Source organism: Bos taurus, chromosome 7, assembly GCF_002263795.3.
Source record: "Bos taurus isolate L1 Dominette 01449 registration number 42190680 breed Hereford chromosome 7, ARS-UCD2.0, whole genome shotgun sequence".
Lineage (NCBI taxonomy): Eukaryota > Metazoa > Chordata > Mammalia > Artiodactyla > Bovidae > Bos > Bos taurus.
In genome coordinates, this window is record NC_037334.1 from 3,893,520 (window position 1) to 3,917,487 (window position 23,968).

Consider the following 23,968-nt stretch of genomic DNA (forward strand, 5'->3'; position numbering starts at 1 on the left):
AAGAGCAGCCCCCTGAAAATAAAAATGTGAGGTTCAGAAAGCCCAGGGTCAGGAAGAGGGGCTGTGTCCCCTTTGCCCCGATGAGACATCACCAACCCAGGCGTTCTGTACTGCCAGGGAGGCACCAAAGCTGACGGAAGAAACATTCAGTCTGAGACTAGAAAAGCTGGGGCCCAGTCCCAGATGTAGAAAACCCAGCAAAAGGTGACCCTGGCAAGCATCACCCTCTGTAGGGGCTTCACCTTCTTCCATCTCAAACGTGCAGACAGGCTGCGGTTCTCAGGGGCAGACAGCGACATCTGTTCCACAAGCATGGCGGTGCTCCACACGTGAGAAGCAGCGCAATGAGCTTTTAAGCTCTGCCTCATCTATTGCAGCCACAAGAGCACACTCAGTGGCCCTGAGAGTGTGAGCAGGTACACACTAGGTGCTAAACTATGCCCCTTTGCATTTATTATCTCACTTCCAACTCAGTCATCATGGGAGACAATACTTCCTCCTTTTCAGAAATGAAACACGGGGAACTTTCCTGGCGGCCCAGTGGCTAAGACTCTGAACGCAGGGGCCCCGGGGTCGATCCCTGGTCAGGAAACTAAGAGTTCCCACGCCACAACGAACACCTGGCACAGCCAAATAAAGTAATTAAAATAAATATGTTTAAGAGAAGAAGAAATGGGAAACAGAGGATGAGGCTCACCAAGGTCAAGTCACTACGAAGAGGCTGGGTGGAGCCCACACCCAACCTAAGGCAGAGCCAGGGTTGGCCCAGGACACCTCTAAAGGGACCTGCTGCCCGGGAACCCTGCCCCGCCCCCCCCCCCCCCCCCCCCCCCCCACAGGAGGAGCTGGATGAGCATGTAATCCAGCAGTACTAGAGAGCGCTCAAAGGCATTACCTCGTTTAGGATGAATTAGGTTTGAAGGTTCAAATCAAAAGACCTGGCCATCAAGGCAGGTCAAGTAGTGTCAAGTGTAGAGATGGAGACACAGCAAGAATAGCTGAAGGATTCTTCAGCCTCAAGTGAAGACTTTCTTTCCAATCCCACGCTGCCTCCGACTCCGCCTCTGCCCTCTACCCCACCCCCAGCTATGGCTGGACCTGAGGCCAAACAGCCTCAAAGTTTACAACCTCATCAAACCTTCCCTCTAAACTCCTGCCTCAATTTTGTTGAGAGCCCCCTTGCAGGTACAGCCCACCCCAGCCAGCACATTCTACCTCAGATTTCCTCGGACACATATCAAATCTTCAGTCCTTTCACATAAGGAATCCAAGAACTGGGGATCAGGACAGGAAAGCAAGATCCCTGTCAAACTCACCTGTGAAACAGGTATCCCTGTGAAGTCTGAGAGCGAGAAAGTGGATGCAGTGCACTGAAGCTGCAAAGACCCTTTCTCACATACCCTGGAGTGTTCCAGAGGATTCCCAGTCACTTCCTAAGGCGACCTGCAGGTTTTCAATTACAGTAAGTTTCTTTGTCTTCTAAAAGACTAACCTACATTTTCATCAGACAAAAAAAGAGGTCACAAATACAGCCTAGAAAGCAAGGGGAGGGGCAAGAAGCCTGTGGTCTGACACTCCTCTTGACTAAAAAGTCCTGCATCACGTTTGCCAAAACCCACAGGTATGCAAGATGGTCCCCAGCTGCTACTCATTTCCAATAACAGTCTCACCACCTTCCACCTCACTGCCACCTCTTCAGGTCCCCTGCCTTTCACCTCCACCTTCTTTACACACAGCCTTCCTAATTCAAGACAAAGATGTAGCTTTGCACAGTTGGCACATGAAGTAAGTTTCATTAGCTGAACAAATAGCAATCTGAAGCCAGACTGACTAACTCACCTCCTAAAACAGTTCATATAACTCAAGAGCATCCATTCTAACAACCAACCACATTTAGCTGGCAGCACAGTTCTGTAAGCCTCAAACTATGACACTGCCAACTCGTTCTTCTGGTTCTGCGGCACTTCCCAACCCGACAACTATTATAAGGAAATCCCAACGATGCTCTATTACCCCAGGACGACGGCTCATGAAGACCTCACCTACTCCCCTGTTTCATAACCTTCCTGGTTTTCTACAATGAGCATAAATTATCTCAATTATTGGGGGGAAAAAAATAAGCCCAGGGAAAACAGTCTTGTCCATTCCATTTGATGGCACAGGAACACCCCAAGTCCAAACAGGTAGTTATCAAGACAAGTATTTGAGTTGCCCATGCCTTCAGAGGTTAACATGCTCACACTGACAGTCCTTAACTGGATTCAGTAGTAAGAGTATTACACTTTTGCGTCTCGGAAACTGACACATTCAGGACTCTGCTGGTCATTTTTTATTTTCTCCCAACAGAACACCAGAAAATGCCAACATTTCAGAAACAGCTTCACTACTCTCCCACTCGTGTCCTTCAGGTGCATCTTCTAGTCCTCTGCGATCTCAGGCCCAAGGAGGTCTAGCTGTGAGCTTCAATGCACCCTCATCACACTGGCCCTTGCCTTGCCCTCTTCAGCTGGGTCCCGCTGCTCTTATGGCAAATTCCGGACCCCCTCAGCCCTGGAACCTGCCCTTTTGTCTCTCTCTGCCCCAACCACACTGATCTTCCTTCAATCCCAAACACTCTCTCTGCCAGAAATGCTCTCCCTTTTCCACTTATTTAGCTCCTACATGTCCCCTGATCCCAGATGAAGGAAGGAGGCCCCCTCGAGTCCTGCTTACCAGTTCACAGCATCCTTCTATCCTTGGCCCGTGTTAAGTTTCCCAAGTTTATGAGATTTGTTACAATTGCTCTCCCATTAATCTCACAGTAAACTCCACTGAGCAGGGAGAGATTCCTAGCACAGTGTCGGAGGCACAGTATGCACTCTGATATTTATTGAATAAATCAATAGAGAAATCACTACTTGCAATGCCACAAAGTCACAAAATAAGTGATGCAAAACAAGTGAGAAAAACTACTTACAAGAGTTGAGAACTGGAACCTTTTAAATGCTTTATCATTCAATACTTAAAAGTCTTCTTTCTTAAAAAAAAAAAAAAAGTAAAATACAGACACCAAAAAGTTTAAAACAAAAAACTACTGCTAATCCTAACCCAAAGATTTTGTTGACATCTTGCTACAAATCCTTCCAGGATTTTTTTCTATCAAAAGCAGCATTATTTCTTTCCTCTCTATCAAAATATAAGATTGTAGGATCTGCCAAATGATACTGCATTAATAGAGATGACTTGACATTTAAAAAAAAAATGATGTCATCTGAATGGAAATAACAATGCATCCAAATCATTAATACATTAATCCCATTCTCTACACCACATCCAAGATGACAGGCAATCCTCTGCAAAAACCAGCTTCAGAATTTTAGGGGCAGCAGAGGGGATGAAAGCTGAAGGGTGGGGGACTTAGCGAGGAGAGGGTCTAGCAGATCACTCTCAAAATCCCCAATCTAAACCGCTTCCTCCAAAAAAGGGCCAACTTTTCTGAGTTATAGGCTATAGAAGCGAAGCAATGGGGTGACTCTGTGGCTTGGTTCTTAAAAGCCACCTGGTAACTCTGCTCTCCAAGGACAAAGCAGGGCTAGAAACAGAGTTACCAGATCATCCCCCAACTCCAAGCAGAGGTGTACCGGAGCTTGGACAAGTACATGGCTTTGTGTTGTGGGAGCTCCCAGAAAATCCTCATACACAGCTTGCAAACGGGAGCATTCCTGGGCTCTGGTGCCCCACAGGGCAGGCGCAGGCCCAGCTCTACCTCTCTACTACTCAGCAGTCTTGGGCAAGCAGCCTGGCCTCCTGAAGTCCTGGCCTCCAGTTATCTCACCTGTAAAATGAAGACTATACTCTCCCTTCCCAAATCCGATTATTAGTGACACTGAAATAATATGTCTGTGAACTGAGCTTAGCATACAGTGGGCACTCAAATCGGGGCCAGTTTGATCTTTCCTCCACAGTTTGCTGTCAGGTCTAACAAGCTACCACCACTCTGGTGCCAGCGAACATTTCACGCAAGATTGAAGGCAGGAGGAGAAGGGGACGACAGAGGATAAGATGGTTCAATGGCCTCACCAACTTAGTGGCCATGAATTTGAGGAAGCTCCAGGAGTTGGTGATGGACAGAGAAGCCTGGCGTGTTGCAGTCCACGGGGTCGGAAAGAGTTGGACATCACTGAGTGACTGAATTGAACTGAACTTAAAAGAAAACTTGTAACCACTATCAGAAGAAAAAGAATATCAACAGGACAGTAGGTCCAAGACTGAAGGAACTGCACAGAAGGCTGTCTGTCCGGCAGTTTCTCTGTGCTACCACAGCCAGAAGGTGTCACTGTGTGAAATGGACACACAAGAACCACAGACTTAACCAGTACTGTGTACTCCGAGAAAACTGAAAGAAGTAAAAGGGTAAGGAAGAGAGAAAAATTAAAGGCTCAAGTGACTCACTCGGACTTTGATCTAGAGAATCCAAAGCTCTAAAGATAAGGATGAACCACACACGTAAAAAGGTAGAGTCAAATACACAAAATTAAGCAGTCCCTGCAAAATTCCCAGGGCAAGGGAGAAACGTGCACGCAGGTTTCCCAAGCCATTCAGTGCCTAAGGGAGGGGTCCCCATTCATTTCTGGGTCCCAGTGTTTACACACACACCAAGTGTCAGTCACGCTCTAGGCTAGGGCCCTGCCCATAAGCCTTTCCTTGTTGAAGTGATCAATTCCGATTCTTGGCAATAATCCCTTTAAAAGGCCAGCTGCTGCTGTCTAGTCACTGATGCCAACCCTTTCCAGGTGGGAAAAAAAAAATCAATACAGCCAACGCCTAGATGGAGAGGCAAATTTAAAGTATAAGGCCCTGAGAAAGGCCGGAACCCAGAGAGGGGGAAGGGTCCCGTGGCTCCCCGGGGTCAGGCAGGAAGGGCGCGAGCCGGGGGGAGGGCCAGCCCTGCAGGCGTGGGCGCGCGGGGACTCTTATTCTGACACGGGATCCGCAGCCGCCGTCGCCGTCGCCGCGGGGTTCAGCGCCGCGGCCCGGCCTGCCCGCGACCCTCGTCTCCCGCCCGGGACCCCCGCCCCGCGCGCCCACGTGCCACTGCCCCCATGCCCGTCCCGGACGCTCGGAAGCTGCACCTGGCCCCGACTCTGACCCCCAGAGAAAGCGCAAGAGGAAGAGGGGCGACGCCGCGACTTTCTGGGACCCCCGCCCGGCCCGGCCCCCACGTGCCCGGGCAGCGTCGGAGCGCGGAACTTTCCAGGGCAGCGCGAGGAGGACGCTCCCGGAATACAAGGAGTAGAACTCGCTCGCTCTCACTTTTCCACGCTCGCATCGGGGTCCCTCACAGCCCCCAGACCTTCCGACCCTGACCACCCCACACCGCCCCTGCCGCTCCAGTCTCCCTCACGCGACCCCGGCCCTGACCCCAGCCCCCGCCCCCCGCCAAGTTTGGTCCGGAACTTACCGGGCCGCGGGCCGGCCGGGCCCTAGGACAGTGTGCGGATTCAAGGGGCCGCGGGGCCGGGGTCAGGGTCGCCTGCGGGGCCGGGCGGCCGAGGGGCTGGGGGCGCTTGGCCGCGCGCGCTCGCTCCGCCTGTGGGGCCGCCCGGGCCCGCGGCGCTCGCTCCGCCGGTCCGCCCGCCCGCCCGCGCCGCCGGCCAGATAATGCGCCCCTCGGCCGCACACATGGAGCCCGGCGCCGGCGTCACCGCCCGGGACATGCGCACCAGGTCAGCGCGCCCGGCCCGCGGCCCCCAAAACACCGGGGAGCTCTTAAAGGCGACGCCGCCCGCCCGCGCCCGGCTGGGCGGGGCTAGACGGTTTGTGGGCGGGGCCTGGTATTGGTGGGCGGGGTCAGTTGACCGGCACCGCCCCGGAAGCACCGCCCCTCCCGACCGCCCTCCACGGGACGCCCTGCCCCGTGCGCCGGTTTCCCACGAGGGCTCGGGCGGGCTCCTGTAGCAGCGCCGAAGGGTCGTCGCCAGCTCACCCGCGCGGCACAGCCGAGCGGGCCGCGCCCAGGGCTGACTCACGGCGCGCTCACTGCTGATCTCGCTCCAACTGGGCTGCGAGACATCCAGCAACTGCTTCTGAAAACCGAGGTTCGAATGCCACCCCCGCGGGGTCGACACACAGAAGTTCCCCTCCAGGGGATCGGCAAAACCATAATTCCTCCAGCTCAGTAAAGAGAGTTGTACAAAGTAAGCGCCAGACCCACCCACTTAAAAACACTTAAGAGATGACTGCTTTCCTTCTCCAGTTACCTCCCAATCTGCCCCGTGCCTCTAGGAGAAGGTGAAACCTCCCAAGAAAGCAAATCTGCGCCCTTCCCTCTGCAGTGACGTGGAGGAAACACGGCAAACAGTCTAACCCGAGAGGATGGGCTTTGGAGATATCCAACTACATAAAGCAAAATACAATTTTAATAGGGAAAATAAAATATCTTGTATTCCAAGAAGCTCTCAAAAAAAAAAAAAAAAAAAAGAAGCTCTCAATATCAAGGTTAGGTTCTGAAGAATCACCAAAAAGGCCCTTCCCAAGTTCTTTTTATGAAAGTCAAGTCGCTCAGTCGTATCGACTCTGCGATCCCGTGGACTGTAAGTCTACCAGGTTTCTCTGTCCATGGGATTCTCCAGGCAAGAATACTGGAGTGGGTTGCCATTTCCTTCTCCAGGGGATCTTCCCGACCCAGGGATCGAACCCAGGTCTCCTGCATTACAGGCAGACACTTTACCCTCTGAGCCACCAGGGAAGCCCAGGGAAGCTCTTTTTATGGCATTTATACAAATAATTCAGGATGAGACACCTAGTTAACACATCCTGATACATATTCATCAAGTGAAACAAAGTTTCACCAAACATACCTTTACCACTTGAAATGTACTGATATTTTTCTACTTCATTTTTTCAAAGAGAATCAATATAATTCTGACCCACAACTGGTCTTGACCCCAAACTTTAAAAACAATGTAGAATAAGTTTTACAAATAAAAAGTTTTCTGCCATGTTTCACACCCCCCCCCCGCCCCCGCCCTCAATAAGAAGTTCAAAAAAGCCCATTTTAATTGTGAGTTCCATACCTAACTGGCAACTTTTTGTTGCTGATTCCACCCCCTGCTGCTAAGTCACCTCAGTCCTGTCAGACTCTGTGCTACCCCAGAGACAGCAGCCCACCAGGCTCCCCCGTCCCCCAACCCACCCAAAAAATCTTCCAAGGGCTTAAAGCCAATATCTGGTACAATCTCTCCAGGGCCAAAAGAGAAGCATTCCTCAAACTAAAAATGATACAAAATACAAGTTGTTGGCCCGCAGACACCTTGCCTGACCCAGTTTTGTCAACAATTTGCTTTGCTACAAAGAAATTTAAATGTTCAAATTCAAAAACCAAACAAAAACATTTTATTCTCAAACAGGTAACTGGGTAGAGGAATGCAGAAAAATCCCTGATCCCAGAGGCAAAGGTAAAGCAAATATGATCTTCACTCTAATTTGGCAGCTCTGTATTTTGAGAACTGCTTTACTCAACAATTAATCAGGTGATGTATATTAAAGCAATACAAGCAAAATATTACCTCACTGCTCCTCAACTGGGTCGTGATTAATCCTACTTAATTAAATACAGACACAGCAAAGTGTGGTCAGGTGGGAGATCCAAGACTTGAGCCTGACATAGGGATCCCAGAATCTGAGCTGGCAAACCCTGTGTCAATCACCCAGGTGACAACCATCCTGTTTTAAAGAGGAAGGCATCAGCTGTGACGCAGTAATGACACGGCCCCATGGACTGAGATGCGAATTAGTGACAGGTGGTCCTCCAAAGAATAGTGCCAACTTCTCTGGCTGGCAAAGGGTGATAGGAAGAGAGGACCAAGTGTGTAGATGGAAAAAGTGATGGTGAATCCAGACCTGTTTGGAGTCCCAGATGCTCAGGTGGGTGAATGCTGATGCTGCTTGGCTTTGAGGCCTTGTGCCATAGTACTGGACTAAACAGCAAACAGTTCAGCTGGTGATTAAGAAATATGCTGCAATCACCTGCAGATGCCATTCTAAAACTGAAAACACTAAGAGACAAGTAGGGCTAGAACTATGTTTCTCTTGAAGTTTTTTCCCTCTGCCCTAAGAACAGGCAGTCACTTAATACTTATAGATGCCAGTTAACATAAAAACACTTCTGTTATTAGGTTAAACAAAATTTTCTGCCAAATTCACTTCATATCGTTCAGATCCTTGCTAATAATAGCCAACCCTCCTTCCACCCTAACCACTGAAGAAATATTCTAATTATCGCTCTAATGTACTATTAGATAAACTTCCAAACACCATCTGAGCTAAATTCCTGTACAACAGAGGGACTGACGAAAAGAAATTTGGGCCAAATTCCATGTTCGTGTCCTCATTTATAAAGCAGAAATTCATCAAAGGCTCCAAAATAGTGTGAAACTGAAAAGGAGTAGCATCACCTACTGAATGTTTAAGGTACTGTACTTTTTGGGTTTTAATCAGAAAATTGAAGTTTCTGCTGGACAAAAATTTAAGATGTCTTACGTGATAAACAAGAACTGGATTTTGTAGGCTGGGGAGCCTAGAGGCACCAGCTCAACAAGTTCACAGGCTGGTGGCACAGAAAGACACAGAATGATTTCAATGCAGAAAATGCATTTGTAGGAAAGACAGGACTCACAGAGGAAAGGACTGCTCCCCTCCCTGGGAAGGGCTCTGGGAAATCTTTGCAGATGTGACATTTGAGCCAGCTCTTAATGGATGGACATCCTAGGCACCGAGAATAGCAGAGGCAAGGGGCCAGAGCTGGCTACTCCTGGAGTGGCTTCGGCGCAGAAAGGGCTGAAAAGGGGTGGATTCATTATCCTTTAAACTTTCTAGTTGGCTTTCTCTCTCAGAATGCTTAAATTCACAAGCTAAGCAGCCCTAGTTATGAAGACTTTAACCAATTTTCAGATTGCCGCTATCAAACAGTGATACTAAGCTCCAACTTGTATTCTAAGAAGCTCTCCAAAGAATAAACAGGTTGTTCATTCAAGTTTAAAAAAAAAAAAAAGGGACTTCCCTCATGGTCCAATGGCTAAGACTCTGAGCTCCCAATGCAGGGGACCCGGGTTGGATCCCTGGTCAAGGAACTAGCTCCCACATGCTGCAACTAACTCCCAGTGCAGCCAAATAAAAAATAAATACATATTTTTTAAAAGGCACCCTTATGACAAAGAGCACTAGACTTCCCTGGTGTCCGGTGGTTAAGAGTCTACCCCTGGTCCGGGACGGTTCCACATGCTGAGGGACAGCTAATCCTGTGCACAACTACTGAGGCCCGCAAACCCTGGAACCTGTGCTCTGCAAAAGAAAAGCCACAAGGAGAAGCCAGTGCAACACAACCAGAGAGGAGTTAGCTCAACGCAACTAGAGAAAGCCCGCGTGCAGCAACAAAGACCCAGTGCACCAAAAATTAATACATAAACACAGACATAAATAGTTAAAAACAAGATTATTTAAAAAGAAAGAAAGCAAAAGAGCACTGACTGCTTTCCACACTTTGCATTTTTAGTACTCTAAAGTCTAAAACTATTTTCATTGAGTTTAGAGACAATATAACCACAGTCTCTAAGAGGATTATTTTTAAGTTTCTTATTTCACCCCAAATTCATATTCAGATGGTGAGATTACAAAGCAATTGGGTTGGGAAAGGAAAAGATTCGTTTCTATGTGAATTTCATTTCCCTAGTACGTTGATATTTTTTGTACGTTCTTCAAGGACCAGAAAAGAGTTAAAGAGGATGTACTTTAAGAAAAATACAAGACTCCCAACACATTACAGCTGCTACCACAAATGTCACTGTTTAAAAACAATCACAAAAAATAAAAAAATAAAAACAATCACAACACTTTTACACTAGTCTTGGAGTTTGTGGGAGATATCAGCTCCTGTTTGCCTCATCCCAGGAAAGCTCTCTGAAGTGCAGCTCTCTGGAGATGAGCCGCCTTGTCAACACGTGTTTGAATATCCTTTCTAACCACGACTCTGAGCACTTCGTGTCAATGCAACATAGAGTTCAGGCTCCGTGTGTTAGTCTCTGTGACCCTGATGATACCCCTCTATTACAGGGTTCTGAGCACAAGTGCTTCCCTCAAGGGTTAAATACAAACTGCTAAGAAGTATCACTGTGACCCGTGAACCGGAAGTGTATCTCCCACTCTGTCTTCATCTGCATGTGTCACCAGTTGGCAAGGAGTATCTCTTTTGTGTCTATACATGGCTGACAAAAAAAAAAAGCACACCTAATTTAGATCTATTTTAAGTCTTTGAAAAGTTAGTCAGTGAACCATGTTTTCTATGAATTAAAGAATTAAAAGGGAAAAAAATCAGAAGACGACCAGGAAAAAAAAAAAAAAAGTGCTATATGACAGTCTTAAGTCTAGAAATAAATCTATTCAAACCCGCTTAACAAAGAAACTGTTAGTCACATCATTCATTTGCTAATAAACATCCTTGGTTTAGACATGAAGACAAACATACTTTAAAACCTTAGTATCCAGTTCATACCTCCATCTCCCAGTTATTAAATGGCTGATCTTCCAACCTGACATAGGAAGGAGGAAAACATTCCTCCCAAAGTTTTCCTAATAGGATGAGTACTTGCCGCCTCCACTGGTGCCCAGCATTTTACTATAGAAAATACATGAGGTGGGTCTTTCTAGTTTTCTCCCTCACAGCTTGCCCTATTCCATGCTGACCTAGTCAAGCCTACAATTTTACCAACTCCTGGTTTGAGACCAGTAAAATCTTTTCTTCAAATTTGGGTCAAAAATCAACCTTCACCATATGTAAAATATATAGACAATGAGGATTTGCTGTATGGTTCAGGAAACTCAAACAGGGGCTCTGTATCAACCTAGAGGAGTGAGATGGGGTGGGAGATGGGAGGGAGGTTCAAAAGGAAGGGGACAGATGTATACCTATGGCTGATTCATGTTGAGGTTTGACAGAAAACAACAAAAATCCTGTAAAGCAATTATCCTTCAATAAAAAATAAAATTTTTTAAAAATCAACCTTCAGTATAGATACTTTAAGAGGATAAAAATAAACTTGAAATCTCTATAAATATAAAATATAAAGCCTAAACCTTGAAAATGTCATGCAAGTTAAAAAACTGTTCTGCATGTTAAGAATTTTAGACCAGCTTAGGGCTTCCCTAGTGGCTCAGTAGTAGAGAAGCCACTTGTCAATGCAAGGGACGCAGGTTCAAGCCCTGACTCAGGAAGATGCCACATGCCACAGAGCAACTAACCCGGTGCACTGCAACTACTGAGTCCGCACTCTAGAGCCCGGGAGCTGCAACCACCGAGACAACATGCCACAACTCCCGAAGTTGTCCCGCGTGTCCAGAACCCGCCTTCCGCAGTGAGATGCCAGGGCACTGCAACTAGAGCACAGCCCCACTCACCACAACTGGAGAAAAGTCTGTGCGGCAATGAGGACCCAGCACAGTCAAAAATAAATCAATACAGTTTTTAAAATAAATTTTAATGACAATTCTCAAAGAAAAGAAAACATTCAAAAACAGGGACTTTCCTGGTGGTCCAGTGGCTAAGACTGCGCTCCCAGTGCAGGGAGCCCAGGTTCTATTCCTGGTCAGGGCACTAGATTCCACATGCCACAACTAAAGCTCCTGCGTGCTGCAACTAACACTCAGTGCAGCTGAAATATATAAATGTTAAAAGAAAAATCAGAAGCAGTCCCCATTATCTGTCCTCCATGTAGACTGCATACTATTACAAAGACAGTCTGTACAGTCTGATTTCACTAGCCACCACCGGTTTCTGATTGAAAATACTTATTCAGAGGTCAATTTAAATACAACTTTATAGTTCAATCTTGAATCCTACTATGACACATTTTATAAGACTCTCTACTTTTGAAGGTGACTGAGCTTTTCTTGCCAAAGGTGCTCCATTCAAACTGATTTTTAAGTGAGCATAACCACCTCAGGTCAAGAGAATTCACCAGACTGTTTTTCACATCCAGGTGCTTGATGATGCCCATGCTGTTCCTCTCCCGTGAATGCCCAGTCACCTAAAAAGGAGCTCTCCACATTTCCCCTTCCCTTGCAGGCTCTCCAATCCATCCCTCCTTCCACATTCCAGTTGCAGCATTTTGCTGCACTTTCCAGTTCAGGAACCTCTCTTTTCCTAGCAGCATATGAGGGCCACTGTATCCAGCCAGGCGCCTAACCCTTAACAAGTTAAATGAGCACTCCCATCACACTCGAAGGTAAGGGTTTTACTGTAACATACTGCAGGCGCATAGTGTGTAAGTTTGAGCCTTTTTCCTAGTCACCCTGTCATGCTTCAGAAGGCACGGCAAGTCCACAGGATATACCAAGGTGATGCAGCGGTGGTGGCAGCAGCAGCAGGGGCAGTCTAAGGCTACAGTGAACTAAGGGAACCCATTGGGAAAAACCAGCCAATCCAGGACCCTCCAGCTCAGGGGTCCCCAGCCTCTGGGAATGCCTGATGATCTGAGGTGGAGCCGATGTACCAACAGAAACAAAGTGCACAATAAATGTAACGCGCCGGAATCATCCCAGAACCCTCCTCCTTCCCTCCGGTCCTCCATGAAACCAGCCCCTGGTGCCAAAAAAATTGAGAACTGCTGCTCTAGATCACTGGCCCTCAGTCATAAACAGCAGCCTGTGGCCCCAACATGGACTGGTTTGCTCTTAGGCAGTGTTAACTGCCATTGGTAGCTATCGGGTGCCAACCTCAAGAGGAATAGCCAGCCTTGGTATGCTTCTATAACAATTACCTTTACTGTTGTTCTTTAGTTGCTAAGTCGTGTTTGACTCTTTGCGACCCCATGGACTGTAGCCTGCCAGGCTCCTCTGTCCATGGGATTTTTCAGGCAACAATACTGAAGTGGGTTGCCATTTCCTCCTCCAGGGGATCGCCTGTTTTGGCAGGCGGATTCTTTACCACTGAACCACCCAGGAAGCTACCTTTACTAAGCACCTACAACAGTCTGGCTGCTTGCTTCGTGCTTACCATCCCCACCAGCAAATGAAGAGACTGAGGCTCCAATGTTAGGCCACTTTCCTAAGGGCACAGAGCCAGCAAGTGGCAGAATCTGGCCTTCTGGCTCTAAAGTTTCTATTGCACACAGGGCCTCCCATGGCACTTTTTACCAAGCAGTAAAGACAAATAACAGCAAACGATTATCCAAGAACACACTCTTGCAGAAGGACCTATCTACTGTCGCTTCCGTAAGTTCTATACACATCTCCAGAGCAGCCTTTTGCAGGCAAGCTACTGCAGGGAACCTTGTGATAATGCAACAGGAAACTGTCCTGTTAACCACCCTGCCAGACAGTCCTGAATCTGTGGGTACATGAGCTGGGCCCCCAGCCCTGCTAAGTGTAGGTCCACTAGCTCCCAGCTCTGACAGAGCAGCTTACTGAGCAAAAAGTGAGAGCCTAACATGTTTTCTATGCTCACACTGGAGCCTAAGAACGCAGCCTGGAGGGCGGGGAACAGGAAGTGAAGAGAGAGCAAGCATCCACTTCCCAAGGGCAGCAGAGCCCAGAGGTGGGAGTCTGATCACGTGCACAGTTGCAATACTTGTCCACGCCCACTTCCGGCCTCCGCTTTCCTCTTCACCTCAGAAGTCAGTACTTGGGTGGAGAGAAAGGAAAAGAAGACTACCAGGAACTCCTTGTAATATGCTCCCTCTCCCCTGGAACCTGGGCCCTGAATGAGTATCCACCCCTGCTCTCTGGCTCCACCCCTCACAAATACACTTACTTAAGAAAAACACCTGTCACATGATTGCTCTACGTGGACTAACATCAAATCTGGACCACAACACAGGAAAATCAAACTAGTGCTTCCCCAGTCCCAGTATAAGAAGGAACCGTAGGGCAGAGGGAACTCCGCCAAGAATACTACAAGATAAAGCAACTTAGCTCTTCGAAACTCACCTTTCCATTGCCATAAACAACAGCCAAGTACTACCCTTGTCTGATTTTTTTTAAGAGATTCCAAATGACGCAAGAGGACATTTAGAGTTGTGTATCTCTTTGCATATCTGGGCTTCCCAGGTGGCACTAGTGGTAAAGAACCTGCCTGCCAGTGCAGGAGAGAGAAGAGACATGGGTTCAGTCCCTGGATTGGGAAGATCCCCTGGAGAAGGGCACTGCTGCCCACTCCAGTATTCTTGCCTGGAGAATCCCACGGACAGAGGAGCCTGGTGGGCTACAGTCCATAGGGTCGCACAGAGTTGGACAAGACTGAAGCAACTTAGCATGCATGCATGCATCTCTTTGCATAATAGGCACTGCCATGAAGAAATACCACGGGATTCCAAAAACACATTGCCACTAGCTTCAGGAGAAGCAAAGCTGAAAATGCTCTGGGAAATAACCGTTCCAGAATCCCTTTTGTTTCTCCAAGACTATAGCCCCAGTCATCCTGGATCAACTAGTGCCAAAAGCCAACAATCAACTGGGAAAACACCATAATTTCTGCCTTCTTTCAGAGGGAGGAAACAGAAAAAAAGAGTCCAGTGAGGAAATTAGAAGGGTAGTAAGGTTTCACTTCCAAACCTTCAAGAAACCCTACCCCAAAGTCTCAACATCCAGGGATATTCTCAGAGAAGCCCTGAGATAGTCGTTCATTTATTTGTCTCTGACCAGGACTTAAGGTCCTAGAGGCCTGACTGCATCTCTCTAGCCAGCTCACTGCCAGACTTCCAGCACCGAGCATGGTGTGCCTGGTGCATCACTGGCGCCCACTTATTGCTGAATTATCTGCTGGCATAGGAAGTTATACCAGCCAGAAGATCTAACACTTTCTATTTTCCAATTCAATTTAAGTTACATTAAAAAACAAAAACCCTACCTTAGGGCCACACAGGAAAACTCGTAGCAAGTTAAGCCCTTACTTGAGTGTTCAAACGTCCCTTATATGCCAGTTTGGAGGGATAAATTCATATCCAAGCAACACACCCATATAGACAAAGGCAGACAGTGTGCAGAGAGGATAATGTCAAACTTAAAACTAGAAATTCAAAATAACAACATCCATTCATTTGAATAGAACAACTCCATAGAATAGTTTCCAATTTCGAAAGAGGTCAGCTTCTTTCTTATCATCAAAATCCCGCAGGGATTTAATGCCCCCCAGTGCTGTCTCCAACAGGAAGGAAATCCTGACTTCCCCAGCTATTTCAGTTACATAAATCAACAGTTTATCATCCAGAGTTAGAAGCTGGGCAGTGTTGGGACCCACATGCCTTTTAGAGCAGCCTACCAACGGATAACCACGTTACATTACATCTAATGAATGTACCTAGATCAATATCATTTCTAACTATCCAAGGGTTTTTATTGCTGTAAGGATCTTTCAATTCAAAAAAAAAAAGGTTTAAAAAACTTCCTGTTAGATAAAAGAGATGAGATGGTGGCGCCACCATCCACCAAAGTGAAGTCTGTGGTACATAAGAGACATAATTTCAGAAGGGATAATAATCCCTTTAAAGTTCTTAACCTTGTGTTTTATATTTTAAAAATAATAAACTTTGCTCTTTTCCCATATAATGGAATAAATGTCCTTAAGATAATTAAGACAAATTTAAGACTGGCAGATATTTCTGAGCTTCAACAGTTAAATTCACTGTGTGTGTATGAAAAAGAGAGGGAGAGGGGGAGTGGAGGGCAGAGGAAGGGAGAGGGGATATTTTTTGGAGGGAACCCTTTTCTTCTAACTTGGGAGCAATGCAGTGGAGGCCTAGCTCAGATTTCTCACTCACTATTCCCCTGCAACCCAGGGTGTAGCTATCAGAGACAAGTGCCATCTGTCCCCACATGAATAAGTGAAAAAGGCTGAGCCCAACTCATCAGGCCCAATTTTAAGGCTTTCACTAATTGCTAAGAAAAACAGCTTCTCAGAAAAAAAAAGTGTCCTGCCCATTCATTCCAGTCCCCATCCACAGAGGCTGAGTTAGCACCTCCACAGTTCTCTGGATATTTGGGACCTCAAGGTGAATTCTGATCTCACGGGCACTACGCTACACACTCAATGTACTATTATTGTGTGGCAACAAATGCCTTTGTACATCACGTTTGCAGTCTTTTGTCCCCAAATCTGATCCATTACCCAAAAAGAATGGTTTGTCTTCCAAGGTTCTAATATAAGAAGAGATCACTTATCGGGTTGCATATCCTTCAGTAAAGCGGTCCCAAAATCTGGCCTAGGATCCTATATGGTTCACCTTCCTTTTCTTCCTACAATTCAAGTTTGTAATAATCTTCTATCCGGCCTGTGGTCTAATTATAGTAATATATCTCCTTGTCCTTAACTCACAGGTTACCCCGTTTTACAGAGGGAGAAAGCAAGGCCAAGGCAAACACAAACCCCTGCCACAAAGCCAATCTATCTCACAACTGCTATCTGAACGTGGAAAAATGCTAGACCCAGATAGGCAGTGGATTTTGCAAGAGACAAGTTTCTTTCTCTTTGCTCTTCAGGCATATTTAGCCTTGGCAAAATATCAAATGCTTCCTGGTCGGGGAGTCCAGGCCAGAACCATAGTCTCCTGAGCACAACACCCAACCTTTACTGCACACCAACCACGTGCTAGATGCTGCGCTGGCTGCCTCCGGCTCATTATCCCAGATTCATTCATTCACACATCTAGGAAGCACTTCCCATCTGTAGGCACCTTCACACATATTCACGGAGATGTGACCCCCCTCAAATATTTAGTAATGTGCTAATCTTGTGCCAAAACTTATCTAAGGCCACACAGCTAGGAAGGACAGGCCCAGAATCTGAATCAGGTCCTTCTGACTTCAAAGCTCCCCCTTCCCTAACCCTGCTGGTCCTGTGGGTTTCATTTCAAATAATAAACATGTGCCAGCACTTCTCTGCCCTATCTCAGGACATCTTAAGCCCTGAGTTCCCCACCATCTTCCTTTTCCCTTCAGGGCAGTGCCTACAGCTGACCAGGAAGAGGCAGCAGAGAAGCAACCAGGTCTGGGGCAGCTTCCTGCCTGGACTTGACTACTGCAGGAGCAGAGGGCCCAGGAAACTCTCCAAGCCCTTCTCCACAGAAGAAAATAGCTCGAGTTGAAACTTGTGTCCACATGGTCCACCGACAGATTTAGAACTCAAATTATAGCCTCGGCAGGAGTCTTCACAAAGGACGCAAATTAAGCAAGACCCAGATGGAAATGAACAGGAGAGAGACAGTCTTAAGTCAAACTGTAAAGTGAACTGCAGTTCTAGCAGTCAGAGGGAAGAGCTGGTTGAAATGCTAAACCAAACAAGTTCAGCCTGTATTTCGGAACTCCAGGAACATTTCTCCCCACGTTTTTAGCCTGAGACTTGTGCATGGACACGAAGTGGTTACAAGTTACTCAGGTTTCAAATTGAGTTCATTCCTGTCCTTTGGACCATCTCTCAATGCCAGCATTCATCAACTTGGGCTCCAGAGAGCTCTGCGTTTGGCAAAACAGATAAAATTAGCTACTGGAGTGAACTTGGAATCCAGGGTGGGCCACTAAAATAAAGTACACATGAGATTTGTAAAAGCCACGTAAAAACTTCCTTTGAGCCAAGCTGAAGTCACCTAACTTAGAGAAATGAATTCAAATCCCCTGTTCTCTGCCTCCCTTCCTCCCTTGATCGAAGGTGACCCATTTCCTGCTTCTTGCCTTGCCTTTCAAACCAGAGTGTCCCACAAACTGAAGATCCACTAGAGATCAAGGGGTAAATGAATCGACCTCAGGAGAGAAAACACAGCAGGAAGACCTGAATGAGCGTTGTTTTTTTTTTTTCTTCTCCTTTTGCAGGGGTGGGGGTGAGTTCTAGCGTGCAGAGGAGGACTGAGGATGGGACAGGAAGTGGGTCAGTCCCACAACATGAAGGTGTGATAATGGGGTACAGTGCTCCAGCCCTGTCCGTCCTGTCTCTGCACTGGCCTGACCACACTGTAGTGGCCCCATAACTCAAACATGGAGTAACCACAATTGTCATTTGACAACAGCTCTTGCTCCCCCAAATCTAGCAGGCCTTAAAGGATAAGAGAAAACAGCGTTTTGTTTTTTGCCTGTCTCCCAATTTCCCTTCCAGCCACAATTTCCCTCCAGGTCCTCTGAAGCTGAGGTAAAAATTCAGAGAATACCCCTAATCTGGCCAGAAAGAAGACTGAAAGTGGGAGGGGCATATTTCTGATCTCTCCTTCCAGAACAGAAGTTGAGTACCAAAAACAGAAACAGGGGTCTGAAGTTGGGGTCTCAAAGGAAAAGTGAAGGAAGAGTTTTTGCATTAAAGAATCAGGAGGGAAACCTTAGGAAAGGGGAAATGTCCTCAGGCAAGTGGAAGGAGAACCCCTGGGAATGGAGGGGGACCCTTCAGAGAAGTGAAGAAACTCATTCCCTCTTCAATCAGAGAGAGGGTATCTTGAAAGAGTGGAGGCACACTTCAGGGATGTGAGGAGCCTAATAAAGTGGGACATTTCATTTTAGGAGGAGAACCTCTGGAGAAGCCAGGGACCCCTCCAAACACTGCGGCACCCATAGATTAGCAGGAGTCCCCACAAAATGGAAACTGTTTTGGAAAAGTGGGGAACATTTCTTCAGACAAATGAGGATCCAGTCATTAATACGAGCACTTTGGAGTAGTGGGCCCCTCAGGAAAATGGAGGTACTCATCAAAAAGTTAGGGGTCCCATCAAAAGTGGGGACAACTCAAAAAAGTGGGGAACACCTCCAAGAAGGATTCTGACAGAAGCAGGAACACCTCAGATTAGTTGAGGGGAGCCAAGGGGGAGGCCACCCAAAGAACTGGGGACAGAGAAGCAGGGAGAGCAACGCGGAAAGGTAGGGAGGAAGGGGAACCTATGAAAAGTAGGGGACGCCTCAAAAAAGCAAGGGCAAAAAAGGAACACAGTACACAGTGGGACAACAGCTCCGAGAAGCAGGGTTCTCCTTAAAGAGGTGGGGGTCCCCCAGAGAACTGAGGGGCAGGGTCCCCTAGAAACAGGGGTATCTCCTCAGAGAAGTGGCGGCCCCTCAGCGAAGATGGGGGTCGGTCCCAGAAAAGGAGACGGTCCCACATAAAAAGCAACCGCTCGGAGAAGCAGGGGTCCCCTTAGAGAAGTTCAGAGGAGGTGCCTCAGAGACGCGGGGCCCTCAGAAAACGGGCCCCTTAACGAAGCAGGAGGTCCCTCAAAGAGATGGGGCACCCTCAGGGAAGGGAGGCTCCCCTCAGAGAGGCAGGGTCCCTTAGAGAAGCAGGTTCCCCCAGACAAGAGGGTCCACGCATGGAAGCGGCCCCCTCGGAGAAGCGGAAGCCCCAGAGAAGCCCGGGGCACCGGAAGCCGGGGACCCGCCACCAGCGGCGTCCGCCCCTCACTCACCGAAGTTGCTCGGCGCCTCTGCGGGCGGCTGCTGGGCCCCAGACGGCCTCGGGTGGCAGGGTCGGATCCCGTCCGCTCGGGTCTCGCGGCGGCAGCTCCCTCAGGTGGCGCCCGCGGCGGCGCCCGCGGCGGCGACAGGACGACGGACGATCGACCGACTGACTGCGCGGGCGGCGCGGAGCGCGTTCGGGCAGCGGGGGTGCGCGTGCGCGCGCCGGGGCGCTGACCCCGGGCGGGAGGAGCCGCCGCGCCGCGCTCGAAGCCGCCGCTTGGTCTCGCCGCTCCGTCTCACACTGAAATTGCCCGCTTCGCAGCCCGGCTTCCCCGGTTGCTAGGCAGATTTCGCCTCTCACACTTCCGGGTTGAGGCACGTCTCACCGAGTGGCGGCGCCGCAGGCCAATGAGGTCCGGCCAGGGTTCCCGGGATCCGCACCCCGGAGAGGGTGTGGCCAGCCTAGTGACGGACAGCATTCGGCGGCCAATGAGCATACGGGCCGGCTGGCCCTCGGGATCGCGCCGGGAGCTTGGGCGGGCCCGAGGAGGCGGGACAAGATGAATGACATGCGATTTGCCAATGGGAGAGTGGAGCGGACCTCAGGTCCAGTGAGGGCTCTTCGGGGGCGGGGCTTTAGCTTCGGGGCAGGAACACCGCGAGGGCGGGGCGTGAGGACGAGTCAATCCGTGGTCGGCTGCTCGGACACTGGCGGGGGGTTCTGCCCGGCTACCCGGCGGCCGACAACTGTCTGGGCAGGGGGTTCCCCGCAGTGCTCAGCAGGGGCGCCCCACCCACAATGCACCGGAGGCGGCTTAGGCCGGCCGGGCGTGGAGCGGTTACGCCGGGCAGTGGGCGGGGCCGCATGAGGCGCGCTCTAAGGACTCTGGGCGAACTGTGGCCAGCTCTTGTTCCCTAGGGGATTCGTTGCCCTGGGCTCTCTTCTGACTAGAGTCACGGGTTCGACCCTCTTCTGAGGAGAACTTTGAGGAATCTTACCCCTGGCCCCTCTTCTGAGAAGAGTTTTAGCGATTCTTGCTTTGCCCACTTTTCTGAGAATTGCCAGGATAAGAATGATTGTGTTCTAAGAAAACTTGTAGGGATTCGGGCCCCTGTCCCCTTTACTAAGGACAATTTGGAGGCCCTCTGCCTTTCCTGGAGAATATTTAGTGAACATACCCTGCCTCTTTTCTGAGCCCTAGTGGTGGCCACTGGCCTTCTTCCTCCCTGGTCTGAGGGCCAGTGGGGGTTGCATGTCCTTGGCCTTCACTTCTGAAGATAACTTGGGAAATTCATAACTTGCAAGTCCTTCCTTCCACCAGAGGAGAAACTTGGAACTTAAAGCACCCTTCCTCTCTCCAGAGAGAAATTGCAGGAAACTGATGGCGCCTCATCCTTTTTACTCAATAATTGCCGAGGAGTTGTGCTCCCTGTGCTTTTTCTAAGCACTGTTTGAGTGTTGGAGAAAGAGTTCCTCTTTTCCTAAGAACTGCAACCATTTGACTCCTCTGCCCTAGAAGAGTTATCCATTTAGCTCTCCTTCCCTTTTTTCTTTTTTTATGAGAATTTTTCCAAGCAGCTGTCAGTTCTTTCCCAAGGGTCGAATCTGTGGCGCTTCCTAATTCTGTCCCCTATTGGGCTGTTCATTTCCACTTTTCTGCTCTACTGAGTGGGACCCTTCCAAGAAGCAGTCCTTTTTCTCACCTGTCCCCAGACAAAACTAAGCAGTAACTAAACTCTGCTGTAGCATCACCATGGCCTACCAGGTGTCTGAGGCTTTCACCTCTGTCTTCCCTCAGCCCTTGTGAACTCCTCCCCTGATTTATCCCCAAGGAGCCCAGTTAGACCCTTTGCATGCAGCCAGACATCCATTGAATTGAAGGGGTGAAGAAGGCAGCCACGAGAAAGATCCACAACACTCTGAGGATTCAATATGTCAAACTGTTATCGCCCCCACCCCACCCCACCCCCACCGACCTATGCACAGAAATATGCAAGACGCTGGGATACCTCAACTACAGTATGGAACTTGGGAGCCAGTATGAACACAATAAAGGGAAATAGGCCTATTGGACAAGGCAGAGTGTTACACTAAAGAGATACCAAGAATAGGTTCTAGGAATGTAGAGGAGGAAGTGATTAAATGAAATAATGGATGTGAAAGTGCTTTATAAACCTTGAACCACTGTTCCCTTGTAGAAAGGATTATTGTTATTGTTACAAGTGAGCTGACATTCCTGGGAGAAAAGTAAAAAATAAATGCTGAGAAAGTGATGGGAGGCTTGGCAGAGAGCCCTGTGGGGCCTGATTCCCTGAGTGAGCTCAGCCTGGACCTAAGTGGTAAGGCTGACAGAATCCTTGGCTAGGAAGGGAAACTTCTGGAAACATGAAGACACCGTGTTCCCAGGGTGCCTTGTTTGTACCTCTGTTGTAGCACTTGCCACATTCTGCTGCTAAGTCGCTTCAGTCGTGTCTGACTCTGTGTGACCCCATAGACAGCAGCCCACCAGGCTCTGCCATCCCTGTGATTCTCCAGGCAAGAACACTGGAGTGGGTTGCCATTTCCTTCTCCAATGCATGAAAGTGAAAAGTGAAAGTGAAGTCGTTCAGTTGTATCCGACTCGTAACGACCCCATGGACTGCAGCCTACCAAGCTCCTCCGTCTATGGGATTTTCCAGGCAAGAGAACTGGAGTGGGTTGCCATTGCCACATTCTACAAGTGTCTAAAGCAGTCTGGGTGGACAGTAAACCCTTGGACTATGGTGACTGGCAGAGCTGGGCTCGAACCCACACCTGTCACTCTCTAGCTAGGCCAGTTACTTCCCGTGCATGCATGCTTAGTCGCTCAGTCGTGTCCAACTCTTTGTGATCCCATGGGCTGTAATCCCCCAGGCTCCTCTGGCCATGGGATTCTCCAGGCAAGAATACTGGAGTGGGTTACCATTTCCTACTCCAAGTTACTTCCCTTAGCCATATCAAAAAAGGGAACACCAGTTCTCTACAGGTTGCACTGAGGTTTGTGAGCTCCAAGTGCCTTGTGTGGTACCTGGTGTGCAATAGGACTTGGGAGCTTTTTGTTTCATTCCAGTCACTAACCAGGATGCTTTCTGAGAGCAAGAATACAGCCTTATTCATTTAAGTAATCCCTCAGTGCTTTTATAGTTCTGAATTGAACTGGGATCAAAGAGCAGTTCATTGTCCAACCCCTTCATTTTATACAGGAGAAACTGAGAGGCCCAGAGGGCAACTGTGACTTGTTCACATCCCACTGGCACTTGACGGCTGAATCCTAAACTTGCATCGTCTTAATCTGTTTTGGCCTCTGTGCAGGAAAGATGAGAAGGAGGGAGACCTGTGCCCCTGATCCATTGTGCAAGGCAGAGTTGTGGAAGAACCCAGAATTCCCTGGGCCTAACCTCTGTCTCAGGCAATTGTGAGAAGCTTCTGAAAATAGTTCTAATAGAGTCCCCAGACTCAAGAGCAAAGGGCAAGTGGGGGCCTTGACCAGGGTCAAGGCTACCTAAATTAACTTTATCAAAGGGAAATTGCAAATGAAGTGAGGTTATTAATATTTCAGAGCTACTCTATGTAATTTCCAGATTGATCCCTGGAAATGTCAGGACATATAATTACATCTCACCTTTTTATTTTAAGAATGCACAGAATTTCTCAGATTCTCTGGAGAAAGGGGAAAAAAAAAAGCATTGCCTGGAGGAGGAAATATTGGTTGAATTAAGAGATGTCAATGAAATCTGGAATTCTAAGCATAAACAAGAGTCCTATTTGGCTGGAAAATTATATCTTTGAAGAATCAGAGGCAAAGGCAAATGGCATTCGTTGGAGAGAGTGAAATGACCCACCGAAATGGATGACAGGAGCACAGCTTCTGATATTAAAAAAGAAGAGCACTCAACTCATACCAAGCATGGGCTTTCCTTTCCACACTGGTAGCAGTGATTGCATCTTTCTGCATCAAGGCGTGTCCCTTCCTGGATCTGGGAAATCATGTGGGCAAACTGGCTAAGTGACATTCACATCCAAATAGGGGAAATGGGAACTGAGCCAGGTGAGTGCACAAGCGGCGAGGGAGCAAGGCCTCGGCAGTAGTTAGAAAACCGAGGACCTGGGGAGCTGCCACCCTGCAGAGACCTTCTCTTGGGGTCGTGGTCCTGGACAAGGAAGAGTACCAGCTGACCGTGAGTAGAAAGGGTACTAAGCACAAAAATCAAAGCCCACAAGTGTGGCTCAGTGATTGTGGCAGTTCAGGAGCACACAGGTGCACACCCCTCCATCATTGCCTCCTAGGATTCTTGGATTGCCTAATTCATTTGGGTTTGCCAAGCACTATGAAGTCCACCTGGGAAGCCCAGGTGGTAAAGCTAGTGTTAAAGAGCCCGCCTGCCCGTGCAGGAGACATGAGCGACTCAGTTTCCATCCCTGCATCAGGAAGATCCCCTGGAGGAGGGCATGGCAACCCACCGCAGTATTCTTGCCTGGAGAATCCCATGGACAGAGAGGCCTCGCAGGCCTCCATAGGGTCACAAAGAGTCAGACACAAGTGAATCGACTTAGCAC

General features: G+C 48.5%; 1 protein-coding gene across 6 annotated transcripts in view; it reads right to left on the minus strand.

Moving 5' to 3' along the window:
* Positions 1-19,747, minus strand: part of GATAD2A (GATA zinc finger domain containing 2A) — a 98,465-nt gene extending 78,718 nt beyond the window's left edge. For 2 of the 6 annotated variants that reach the window (XM_024994028.2, XM_005208434.5), the window contains exons 1-2: positions 19,401-19,560; positions 2,957-3,016 (exon numbers count right to left, since the gene is read on the minus strand). The gene's annotated coding sequence lies outside the window, so the exon portion shown is untranslated. Of the gene's footprint in view, positions 1-2,956; positions 3,017-5,440; positions 5,680-19,400 lie in introns of those variants that run through there. The other 4 variants (XM_005208433.5, NM_001103090.3, XM_010806523.4 and 1 more) reach the window with 4 other exon arrangements.
* Between the last annotated feature and the right edge of the window lie 4,221 nt (positions 19,748-23,968).